Raw genomic sequence first — 12,430 nt, 5'->3', positions numbered from 1 at the left:
CCATAACCAATCCGGATGAGATTTACCAATCCTTTACCAACAGATGGCCCTCAAGAGTCTATCCTAGATTACTGTGCAAGATTCAACAATGTCTATAATGCAATACCACAGAACCTAAGACCTCCACCTGACCTTGCCTTGTATAAATTCCCTGATGGATTCGACCCATATATGGCCTACCAGTTAAAAGAAAGAGCCCCTCAAACCCTTGCAGACATGCAAAATGTTGTTGTTAGCTTAGAGGCCAACCTAATTGCCAAAAGAAACAGAGCTAGAATGGAGAGAAGAACCACCTTCAAAGAAGAACCCTTAGCCTTAGATCAGAAACTTGATGCTATTATCAATAGCATGCAAAGACTGGGAGAGAGAGTAGAAAGTGTTGAGAGGAAATCATCATGGGAAGGACAACAGTCCAATACCATAAGGAACCCAAATTTTACGAAAACGCAAAACACAAATGCTGGAAGGTCTAGCCCAGACCATGATATAAGACCCCCTTTTCATGAAAATTATGCGGAAGCATCTACATCTAGTGAGCCCCCAGACGACACTCACATGAACTTGGTGGATTCGAGGGCTGAACAACAAATTTTCCTAACTCAACAAGACCAACATGAGCATGACTTCAATCAATTTCAGACTAAGTCTGGTGAGTCTTTTGATTTTAAACAAGGCTATGATACTGCTGTGTATGAGGTTCACAAAAAATATAAGCTGAGAACTAGGACCATTGACATTTCTGAACCTAGCAAACCAAAGGATGGCAAACAGCCCAACAAGATTAAAGTCAAGGCTGTCATAACAGAACCAGCAGATATACCTGTCCCAAACCCGCATCAAGTGACTGTAGAGGACATAACAGAAATGCAGCCTTCTATAGATCAGCCTTTGCCACCTTCTTCCTCGAAAGAGAATTTGAACAGCATTCCAAAAGGCCCTCCTAAAATAGAAAAACCGCAAGCAATTACTTCCCTTAACGCTAATAAACAAGTCCAAATTGCTGATACTCCAATGGAAAAAGGGAAACCTGCCTCTCAAAATACTAAGACCCAACCTGAAAAATAATTTGACTTAGAGGCAGAAATAGGTAAACTGAAGATATCCATCCCCTTATCTGAACTTGCCAAACATGATGTGTATAGGCAACAAATTCAAAGGTCACTTCAAATGTCGGAGGTTAAGGATGATGTGAATGTTCTTGATGATCAGCCTGAACTACTGTTCAGTCCAGAAGTTAATGGAAAATCAACATATGGATCTGTTCTACCTTTTTATGTCAGTTTGCACATACATGACAAAGTCTTACACAATGCCATGTTTGACTCAGGTGCCTCACACAACCTTATGCCCAAAGTTGTAATGGAAAAGTTGAACCTTGATGTTACAAGACCCTACAAAGATCTATTCTCCTTTGACTCAAGTCAAGTCAAGTGTTTAGGCCTCATCAAAGACCTGTGTGTCTCCTTAGTCCAATTTCCTAACAAGACAATCCTCATGGATGTGGTGGTTGCAGACATTCCACCAAAGTATGGCATGTTATTGTCAAGATCTTGGGGAGAAAAACTCCAAGGATCCGTCCAATTAGATCTCTCTTACGCCACTATATCTATCTTTGGGCAACCAAAGAGACTGTATAGAGAAACATTGATGAAATATGTGGTAACTAGTGAGAGCAAGCCTGAAAATTTTCCCATTAACTCAATCCATTATGATATGGATTCTTTTATTTTATTTAATGATGAAATAAGTCCTCCCATTGATGACAAGCCGTTGGCTTTAGAACTGAACACACACATCAATGAAGAACTGGTTGCCCATACTGATGAAACTGTCAAAACAACAGATGCAACCACCATACAAGAAGAACCTCCCCAAATAAAATTTTCAAATCTATCCACTACAAAAGTGACTGAAACTCTTGATATTAACCACAAGCAAGAAATCACATGGTATCTAGAGTTTGATGGCTCTGTTAACAAGTTAGGAGCAGGGGTAGGTGTCTGGATTCACAATACACATAACAATCATGCAGAAGGCCATGCCTACAGACTGAACTTTAAATGCACCAACAACATGGCAGAGTATGAGGCTCTCCTTTTAGGCCTTAAACTACTCAAAGCTCTAGGAGCTACAAAGGTGTCCATCCTAGGTGACTCCGATTTAATCATACAACAAATGAAAGGTAACTTTGTTACCAATGATAATAGAATGAGGGCCTATAGGACTGCTGCCACTAATATACTCAATGCATTCACTGAATCCAAGCTTGCCAAGATTTCAAGAGAGCATAACATTCATGCACACAGCCTAGCTACTTTTGCTAGTACATGCAAGCTCCCTTTTGAGCCAAATCACCATTTTACTACTGAGATAAAACATAGGCCTGCTATCCCAAATAATGTTAAAGATTGGCAAGTGTTCGAAAATGATGCCCAGATTAACAACTTCCTCACTCTTGAGCATGAGTTTTCAAATATTAACATTGACATGGATGCCATGACAGATGAGCAACAACAAACGAATGAAAATAAGCAGGGTGTAACTGCTATAACAACCAAACAAATGTTAAACCCTACTATTTTTTACAAAACCAATATAGAAGAGCTGAGACAAATGCATTTGGAGGAAATAGCCGAAACAGAGGCTGAGATCGTTGATCTAAAAGATAAATTTCTCCCTTTTGGCCTCACTCCGTTAGAAGATATGTTTGATGCAAATGATGTTCCCAAGAAGCCAAAAATGCAGCCCTTAAACACTGTTATAGAAGAATATAACATCGGGACAGCAGAAAAGCCCAAAATGATCAAATTATCCAAAAATTTTCCACCCGATCAAAAGCCAAAATATGTTGATTTGTTCAAAGAATTCCAAGATGTATTTGCTTGGAGTTATGAGGATTTGAAGTCCTATGACACCTCAGTAATCCAACACACCATTCCCTTAAAACCAAACCAAAAGCCCTTCAAACAGAAACTGAGGAGAATCAATCATATGCTTCTCCCTTTGATTGAAAAGGAAGTCAAAAGAATGTTTGAATAAGGTATCATAGCACCCATCAGATTTTCCAAATGGGTATCCAATCTTGTTCCCACAAGAAAAAAGACAGGTAAGATTAGACTATGTGTAGACCTAAGAAATTTAAACCAAGTCTCCCTAAAAGACCACTACCCATTGCCCAAAATGGATCATATTCTGCAGAGAGTAGTGGGGTCATCTAGAATTTCTTTGCTAGATGGCTTTTCAGGTTTCAATCAAATACTGGTTCACCCGGATGACCAAGACAAGATAGCCTTTACCACACCGTGGGGAACATTTAAGTATGTGAAGATGCCTTTCAGACTTAAAAATGTTGGTGCTACCTTTGAAATGGCAATGGATATTGCATTCGCCAAGGAAATACATGATTTCCTAGTTGTCTACCTTGATGACTTAACCCCTTTCTCTAAATCTGATCAAGAGCACCTAAAACATTTGAGGCAAATATTCATGACATGTAGGAAATATGGCATTTCCTTGAACCCCAAGAAATCCCTCTTCAGCCTTGAAGAAGGCAAACTCCTTGGCCATATCATATCAAAGGACGGGATTAGAATTGATCCTGAAAGAATCCAATCCATCCTCCAAGTCCCATATCCAAGAAACATAAAAGAGTTGCAAGCATTCCTTGGAAAAATCAACTTCTTGAGGAGATTCATTCCAAATATAACCGAGCTAATAAGACTGTTAAGTAACATGTTAAAAAAGGATGCTAAGGTAAAATGGTCTCTTGAGACCAAGCAAGCCTTTGAGAGTATCAAAACTTCCCTAACCCAAGCCCCTATCCTCACAAGTCCGCAATTTGATAGGGACTTTATCATATTTTCTTTTTCATCTGATCACACCATAGCTGCTGTCCTTTTGCAAAAGGATGACCAGGGAGCTGAAAAGCCAATTGCATTTTCTAGCTGAGCCTTAAGAGATGCCCCTCTAAAGTACCCAATCATGGAGAAGCAGGCCTATGCCTTGGTCAAAGCAATCAAAGATTTCCGAGTCTACTATATTCACATGTGATTGCTTATGTACCAAACGCTGTTGTAAAAGACATATTACCCCAAGACAGATTAGAGGGCAAAAGAGGCAAGTGGATTGCTAACATCCTTGAGTATGACATAGAAATAAAACCAACCAAACTGATAAAGGGACAAGGTTTAGCCAAACTGATGTCCGAAACAAACTTTCAAGCCTTAGACATCAACCAATTGGACAATGAACAGGAGCTCGCGACTCCACAGATCAGTGAAACCTTTTTGCAATCCCCATGGTATGCTGATATATGCTTTGTATTGTTAAACCTGTTTGCTCCCCTAGGATTGTCCAGAACTGAGAAAAAAATTTTAAGAATGAAGGCTTCAAATTTTTGTGTCATAGATGGTGCTTTATTTTGGAAAAATCATGAAGGTATATTGCTTAACTGTTTAACCATGAATGAAACTAACAAGGTCATGAAAGAATTCCATGCAGGTGACTGTAGAGGACATCTATATTGGAAGTCCACTGCTGATAAAATTTTAAGGGCTGGTTTCTATTGGCCCTCTCTTTTTGCCGATGTAAGGAAATTTGCCATTTCATGTCACAAATGCCAAATCTTTGAGGGCAAAAGAAAGCTCTTGCCCCTACCCCTTAAACCCATATCAACTGAAAATTCATTTCAACAATGGGGTCTTGACTTCATTGGAGAAATCCATCCCTCCTCCTCAGGCTACCAAAAGTGTATTCTAATAGCAATTAACTATTTCACCAAGTGGGTTGAAGCCATCCCATGCAAACAGGCCAATGACTCCATCATTATCCAATTCCTTGAGTGCAATATCCTTTCTAGATTTAGTTGCCCTCAGAAGATCATTACTGACAATGCCGCTGCTTTTACATCCAAAAAAATGACCAATTTTTGCCATAAATTTCACATCACCTTGGGGCATTCCACAGCCTATTACCCCCAAGGTAATGGCTTGGCTGAGTCATCTAATAAGAGCCTGATTAATATCATAAAGAAAGTGCTAGAAGATAACAAGAAGAACTGGCATAGAAAGCTCACAAATGCCCTATGGGCAGACAGACTTTCAACAAAGAAATCCATTGGGATGAGCCCTTATGAGCTAGTATATGGCATGGAGGCCAGATTTCCTTCATCCTTGGGCATCCCTACTATCAAACTGTTACAGGAGATTCAGGCTGAACCAAATGACATTCAACGAAGAATCAACCAGACCATTCATCTTCAGCAAACCAGAGAGAAAGTTTATGATAGAGCTCAGATTTTGCAAGAGAAGCTCAAAAAGATGTTTGATAAAAGAGCTAAGGCGGAAGATTTCTGTGTTGGCAACGAAGTTCTAAGGTGGGATTCACGAAGAGAAGACAAGGGAAAACATGCAAAATTTGATTTTTTATGGAAAGGGCCATTCATTATTTCTGTTGTTCAGGTAAATAACACATATTTTCTCAAAATTTGTAGAGGGCAACACTGCTGAAGAAGGCCTTGTAAATGGCCGAATGTTAAAACATTACCATGATCCCTTTTAAGGAATACAATGCAGCTCTATATATATCTCTTTGTACATCGATATTTGTGTCTATCAACACTTTGTTTTTATTTTTATGTATAGGCAGTCTAAGTGTTAGAGGAGCAGCAGCAAAGTTTGTGAAGACACAACCAATGCAAGTATTCCATTTTTTAAAGCTCTGTCTCGGCATTAATCTCAGCAAAACAGTAAGAGTAGCACTGTCATATCACAGAAATCCATGGTAAAAAGAAACTGTTTGCAGCTTGCAGTCTTCAGTCAAACAATATCAATAAGAGAGGAGCATTTTTTTAGTTTCACATCAGCAACTGTTTCCAGATCAGAGGATAACGAAATGCATCAGTTTTGATCCATGTTTTGGATCTATTTTAAAGGCAATGCTCAAGCAACATTGTATACAATATCAAGCACGCAGAAGAAAGCAGGCAGTGCTTCACTTTTTATGACAATACAGTTGAGTAGAGGGTTGTTTATATTTCCAAGTTTCACACTTTTAGCAACCAGCATAAAGAAGTTTTTTTAATCCACAGCAACAATAGAAAATCAAGGCATTCTAACTTGCTATTCTTGGCTTTTCACAAGGAAAAGCCATCCCCAAGTGGAGCCACTGTTAGCCTCCTGTTGCAACAGGTGTTCATCTTTCATGATTGACAGTTTTACATGCCAAATATGTCATACTTTGCATGCTGCAATGCTCCATATTTCCAGAAAGAGGTCAAAAAAGAGACCATGAAAGTGTGCCAGTCTAAATGCCACTACTGTATTCCAAATTTTGATGAGTTAACCATTTTTGAAGAATTTTCTGTTAAGGGAACTCCAAACAGCCTAATCTTGGTTTCCCTAGGTTTCAATTTCTTGTTTTAGAATATAGAGAATGAATATCTGTCCAAACAACTTAATCTTGGCAGATTTGTAGATAGGTAGAGAAACAAAGGGGCCCAACTGCTTAATCTGGGCCCTTGGAATAAATAAGTGTAGATTTAGATAGGAGGGCAGTCAAAAGAAAAAAGGATAAGCAGGGTCTGCAAGTCTAAGTGCACCCAAACCAAAAAGAAGAAAAAATGCTAGGTAAGTAGGTTGGGTAGGTAGTTTTGAAGTTACAGAATGTGGATCTATGATCAATTTTGTGTTTCAAAGTGATATTGTACTTCAGATCATAGGTACAAGGCAATTTTCATTTGCAGGAGCTCATGCAAGGCATGGATAACTCCCCTTTCTTCTCATTCCCAAAATCACTCACTAATTTCCTGAAGAGGTCAAGATCTGCTTGATACCTCTTAGTTTCATCATTTTTTTCATATCATTTGCCTTGGTAAAGATATGCTTTACTCAAGGAGTGTTCATACTTCCTCTACGAATCATTTTCCCCAAAATAGCCTAAGATTCACACACTTAGCACTTTCTTATCACTTGTCATATTAACTACTAATTCTTACTATGTAGCTCCCTATCTGTCTCCCCTTCCCCTACTAAAACTATGTTAATAACTTCCCTATGTACATATTCCCATCCCCTGGAATTTTAGCGCTATAAATATCAGTTTGGGAAATGTCGAGTTCATCTGGGACTCGGCATTAGCCTTCCGCGTCCTAACCCTAGGATTAACTTGACATCTGGTTAAATTAATAACCTTTTTCTCACCCCTTTACCCATAACATTTCATCATTTTTAACCTCTCGCGCTCACAGGTTCGGGCTTAGTTTAAAAATATTGATTAAATTATGACCCCGATGCTCAAACCATGAAAAACCCACAAAAAACCCACTAAACCAAAGTCTACCCCCCCCCCCCCCCCCCCGCGGCATTATACAAATTCGAATATTCGCACGGGCCCCGTCCATTATCCCTCCGCCTCCTCATCTGTTCCGCCAGCCGTCCGATCACTTGCGCCCGAGATCTACGGTGGGCAGGTCCTTTCCCCTCTGAACCTGTCGAGGGTTAGCACCCGGGAGATGGGCGGTATTACCATCATACTCCCGCAACGCGTCGCCCTCTCGACTGTGTCGAAGCCCCCTCTGCCGAAACCACTTCTGCTCGAAGGCGGTATGCCCGAAACCGGATACCGTTTTCCCCCCTCCTGTGTCAGCACCACGTCATGCTGACGACACCATCTCGTGTCACCCTCCTGCCACCTTGAACCTGCCACGTAGCTGCCACTGTACTACCACGTCACCTCCTCCGCCATACCGCCATTTCACCCGGTCGTACTGCTGACGTCACCCCGTTGACGTCACCCTCACACGTCACCGCCATACTAGGACCCGCTTGCTGACGTCACCGTTAAAAAGTGCGAAAGGTGCAAATCGCAACCTAGGAAGCCCAGAATCAGAATCTGAGGCAGTTTTCATGCGCGATTAGCGCCTAGCGGGAAATAGGCCAAAGTGGAAAGCCCCTTCGTGACTTGGCCTCCAGCAGGACCGAAAGGCACAAAATGACCAGAACTTCTTCGCAAAACACACAGAAAGGGGCAAACACTGTTTTTAAAGCAACAAAGGGCCAAACAGCTGCCATGAAAGGTCGATGAGACATTCTAAAGCACTCGAAGACGGTAAAGAGGTCGGGTTCAACGCTAAAGTGTACCAAAGGAAGCGGCAAAGAGTATCATTCGAATGTTTTTAATGAAAACTTTTATTCTCGATGCAGGTGAACATTAAATGACCTCCAACAAAGTCAAAGAAAATGGTGGAGCTCTAATCAAGGCTCTCCCATCACAGTTAATGCATCTCAGAACCACTCAAGAGCATGGATCAAAACCCAAAGCACAGTTATGGCTAAGTGATCAACACAGAGCCATAAAGGAAATACATTAATTCCTTTTTGTTACAGTTGCACCCAGCGCAGCTCAGGGATATTTTCCTGCATTTATTTCATACATGTGTTAGCTTTAGAACATTTATTACAGCACATTTGTCTGAGATATGATTAGTGTAGATATTTTGCTTACATAAACAACCCTAATTCATTGTTTAAAGGGTTGGTTGGTTGATAATCCTCATGAGAGACTCGCACTGTATATCTGCTATGTGTTTCTTAATCAAAGATTGCTGAAAACTTGGAGAATCGATTGTTTGATGTGTTGTTAATGGTTTCTGAAGGATGAATTTGGAATTCTTGCACTGCAATATGAATCAATAAGTGCCCCTCACCTCTGTTATTTCAATTTCATATATGCTCAAGTTACAAAACGAAGGATTGGTTTAGAATTTGCTTAACTGCACTCTATGCTCAATTTCTGTGGCTTCTCAATGTTTTTCCTCTTGATTTAGGCATAAATATGAATTCTTTTATGGCTCATGTTTGATCTATGTCACATATGAATGACTGTTATCTAGGAATTCTTAGCTGCTCCTAGATAGGGCTCATTTATCTTCCCCTTGCTAACCTGAATGAGAGATTCTTAATTGCCTCTCATTCCTTAGCCTTTCAATCCATCTCTTTACCTTGAATGATTGTTTCATATGCAGCTATCTTGCTCAATTTTCCTCTCCTGTGACCAAGAAAATGCACCAGCAGTCTTACTCCATGACTCCATGCCCAATGGTTCTAAAACCTTCATGCTATCTCTACCTCTCTACTTGAAAAAACAATCTTCCCACCAAAATCAAAACAAAACCCCTTGAACTCAAAACTAGCCTAAAATCATCTTCAACAAAGCTAAATCAGAAAGAGAGAACCCTCTCTGATTGCAGGTGGGCTAGAACCTGCAGTCCAAAGATTGGTTTGTGGTTACCTCGGTCGTATCCTTTCAGGAGTTTAAGGACAACCTGAGTGATAACATAATGGTGACTACACTGGGGACAATCCTCAGTTAATTTCACAAATCAAGTTGGAAAACTCCATGGGAACAAAAATCAGTTGTTCAAGTGTTGTCTATTCATTAAAACTACAGATGAAGTCTGAATGTCAGCCAGGAAGCCTTTGAAACTGTTCTTGCTTTGCATTTACAGGAGTAAATAAATGCTGCTTCAGTCAATCTTCATGCTAGTTTTAAGCTGCAGATAGCTGTCCCAAAAATTTGATCAGTTCCTTGCTAATTCTAAAAAACATTCACAGAAAATACCAAAACAAATTCAGAATCTGGCTCCCAAAAAGAATTCTCGTTATACAAGGACAAATCCAGACCCAAATCCCCCAGCTGCTTTTGAAAATCCGAACTTAATCCCAAAGATCCTTAGGAAGCAAGAACAAAGAGAAGATTTTGCTAATAATAGTCCTGAAGCAGTTCACCCAAGCAGTGTTCCAACCCTTGTCAAAGTTTTATTTCATTCAACCCTTGTTTCCCCTTGTTCATCATCCACATCTCAAAGCACTCCTTCCACACCTCCATTCACTGCACATACTACAACTACCACCACTGTTGTTACTGTTGTTCCCGCTGTCCCTGTTGTTCCATTTATCCTCGTAAACATGGCTAATAGATATGCACCCCTGAAATTACCTGCAAATCATGGGGCTATGCCTTAGGATTATCAAACTAAAATCACATATTTTGATGGAACTGTTTCTTGCACAACACTTCAGCATACAAAGAAAATGCAAGACTATTTTGAGAACGACAAAATAGATGATGATAGCGTGAGAATGAAAAATTTTGTCCAAATTTTAACAAGTGATGTGAGAACTTGGTTCAGAGCACTTGCTGCAAATTCCATAACCAATCCGGTTGAGCTTTACCAATCCTTTACCAACAGATGCGAGAAAAAGAAAGACCCTTTGCACATACTAGCTGAATACGATACAATAAAAAGAGGCCCTCAAGAGTCTGTCCTAGATTATTGTGCAAGATTCAACAATGTCTATAATGCAATACCACAGAACCTAAGACCTCCACCTGACCTTGCCTTGTATAAATTCCCTGATGGATTCGACCTAGATATGGCCTACCAGTTAAAACAAAGAGCCCCTCAAACCCTTGCAGACATGCAAAATGTTGCTGTTAACGTAGAGGCCAACCTAATTACCAAAAGAAACAGAGCTATAATGGAGAGAAGAACCACCTTCAAAGAAGAATCCTCAGCCTTAGATCAAAAACTTGATGCTATTATCAATGGCATGCAAAGGCTAGGAGACAAAGTATAAAGTGTTGAGAGGAAATCAGCATGGGAAGGACAACAGTCCAATACCATAAGGAACCCAAATTTTACGAAACCGTAGAACACAAATGTTGGAAGGTCTAGCCCAGACCATGATATAAGACCCCATTTTCATGAAAATTATGGTGAAGCATCTACATCTCGTGAGCCCCTAGAGGACACTCACATGAACTTGGTGGATTCGAGGGCTGAACACAAAATTTTCCTAACTCAACAAGACCAACATGAGCATGAATTCAATCAATTTCAGACTAAGTCTGGTGAGTCTTTTGATTTTAAACAAGGCTATGATACTGTTGTTTATGAGGTTCACAAACAATATAAGCTGAGAACTAGGACCATTGACATTTCTGAACCTAGCAAAACAAAGGATGGCAAACAACCCAACAAGATTAAAGGCAAGGCTGTCATAATAGAACCTGCAGATATACCTGTCCCAAACCCGCATCAAGTGACTGTAGAGGACATAACAGAAATGCAACCTTCTATAGATCAGCCTCTGCCACCTTCTTCCTCGAAAGAGAATTTGAACAGCATTCCAAAAGACCCTCCTAAAACAGAAAAACCGCAAGCAATTACTTCCCTTAATGCTGATAAACAAGTCCAAATTGCTGATACTCCAATGGAAAAAGGGAAACCTGCCTCTCAAAATACTAAGACCCAACCTGAAAAATCGTTTGACTTAGAGGCAGAAATAGGTAAACTGAAGATATCCATCCCCTTATCTTAACTTGCCAAACATGATGTGTATAGGCAACAAATTCAAAGGTCACTTCAAATGCCGGAGGTTAAGGATGATGTGAATCTTCTTGATGATCAACCTGAACTACTGTTCGGTCCAGAAGTTAATGGAAAATCAACATATGGATCTGTTCTACCTTTTTATGTCAGTTTGCACATACATGACAAAGTCTTACACAATGCCATGTTTGACTCATGTGCCTCACACAACCTTATGCCCAAAGCTGTAATGGAAAAGTTGAACCTTGATGTTACAAGACCCTAAAAAGATCTATTCTCCTTTGACTCAAGTCAAGTCAAGTGTTTAGGCCTCATCAAAGACCTGTGTGTCTCCTTAGTCCAATTTCCTAACAAGACAATCCTCATGGATGTGGTGGTTGCAGACATTCCACCAAAGTATGGCATGTTATTGTCAAGATCTTGGGGAGCAAAACTCCAAGGATCCCTCCAATTAGATCTCTCTTACGCCACTATATCTGTCTTTGGGCAACCAAAGAGACTGTATAGAGAAACATTGATGAAATATGTGGTAACTAGTGAGAGCAAGCCTGAAAATTTTCCAATTAACTCAATCCATTATGATATGGATTCTTTTATTTTATTTAATGATGAAATAAGTCCTCCCATTGATGAAAAGTTGTTGGCTTTAGAACTGAACACACACATCAATGAAGAACCAGTTGCCCATACTGGTGAAACTGTCAAAACAACAGATGCAACCACCATACAAGAAGAACCTCCCCAAATAAAGTTTTCAAATCTATCCACTACAAAAGTGACTAAAACTCTTGATATTAACCAGAAGCAAGAAATCACATGGTATCTAGAGTTTGATGGCTCTGCTAACAAGTTAGGAGCAAGGGCAGGTGTCTGGATTCATAACACACATAACAATCATGCAGAAGGCCATGCCTACAGACCGAACTTTAAATGCACCAACAACATGGCAGAGTATGAGGCTCTCCTTTTAGGCCTTAAACTGCTCAAAGCTCTAGGAGCTGCAAAGGTGTCCATCCTAGGTGACTCTGATTTAATCAT

This window comes from Pinus tabuliformis, chromosome X (assembly GCF_031772625.1).
Source record: "Pinus tabuliformis cultivar Carrire ecotype Pingquan chromosome X, CPIR1, whole genome shotgun sequence".
NCBI classification, from domain to species: Eukaryota; Viridiplantae; Streptophyta; class Pinopsida; order Pinales; family Pinaceae; genus Pinus; species Pinus tabuliformis.
This window is presented reverse-complemented; position numbering follows the sequence as displayed.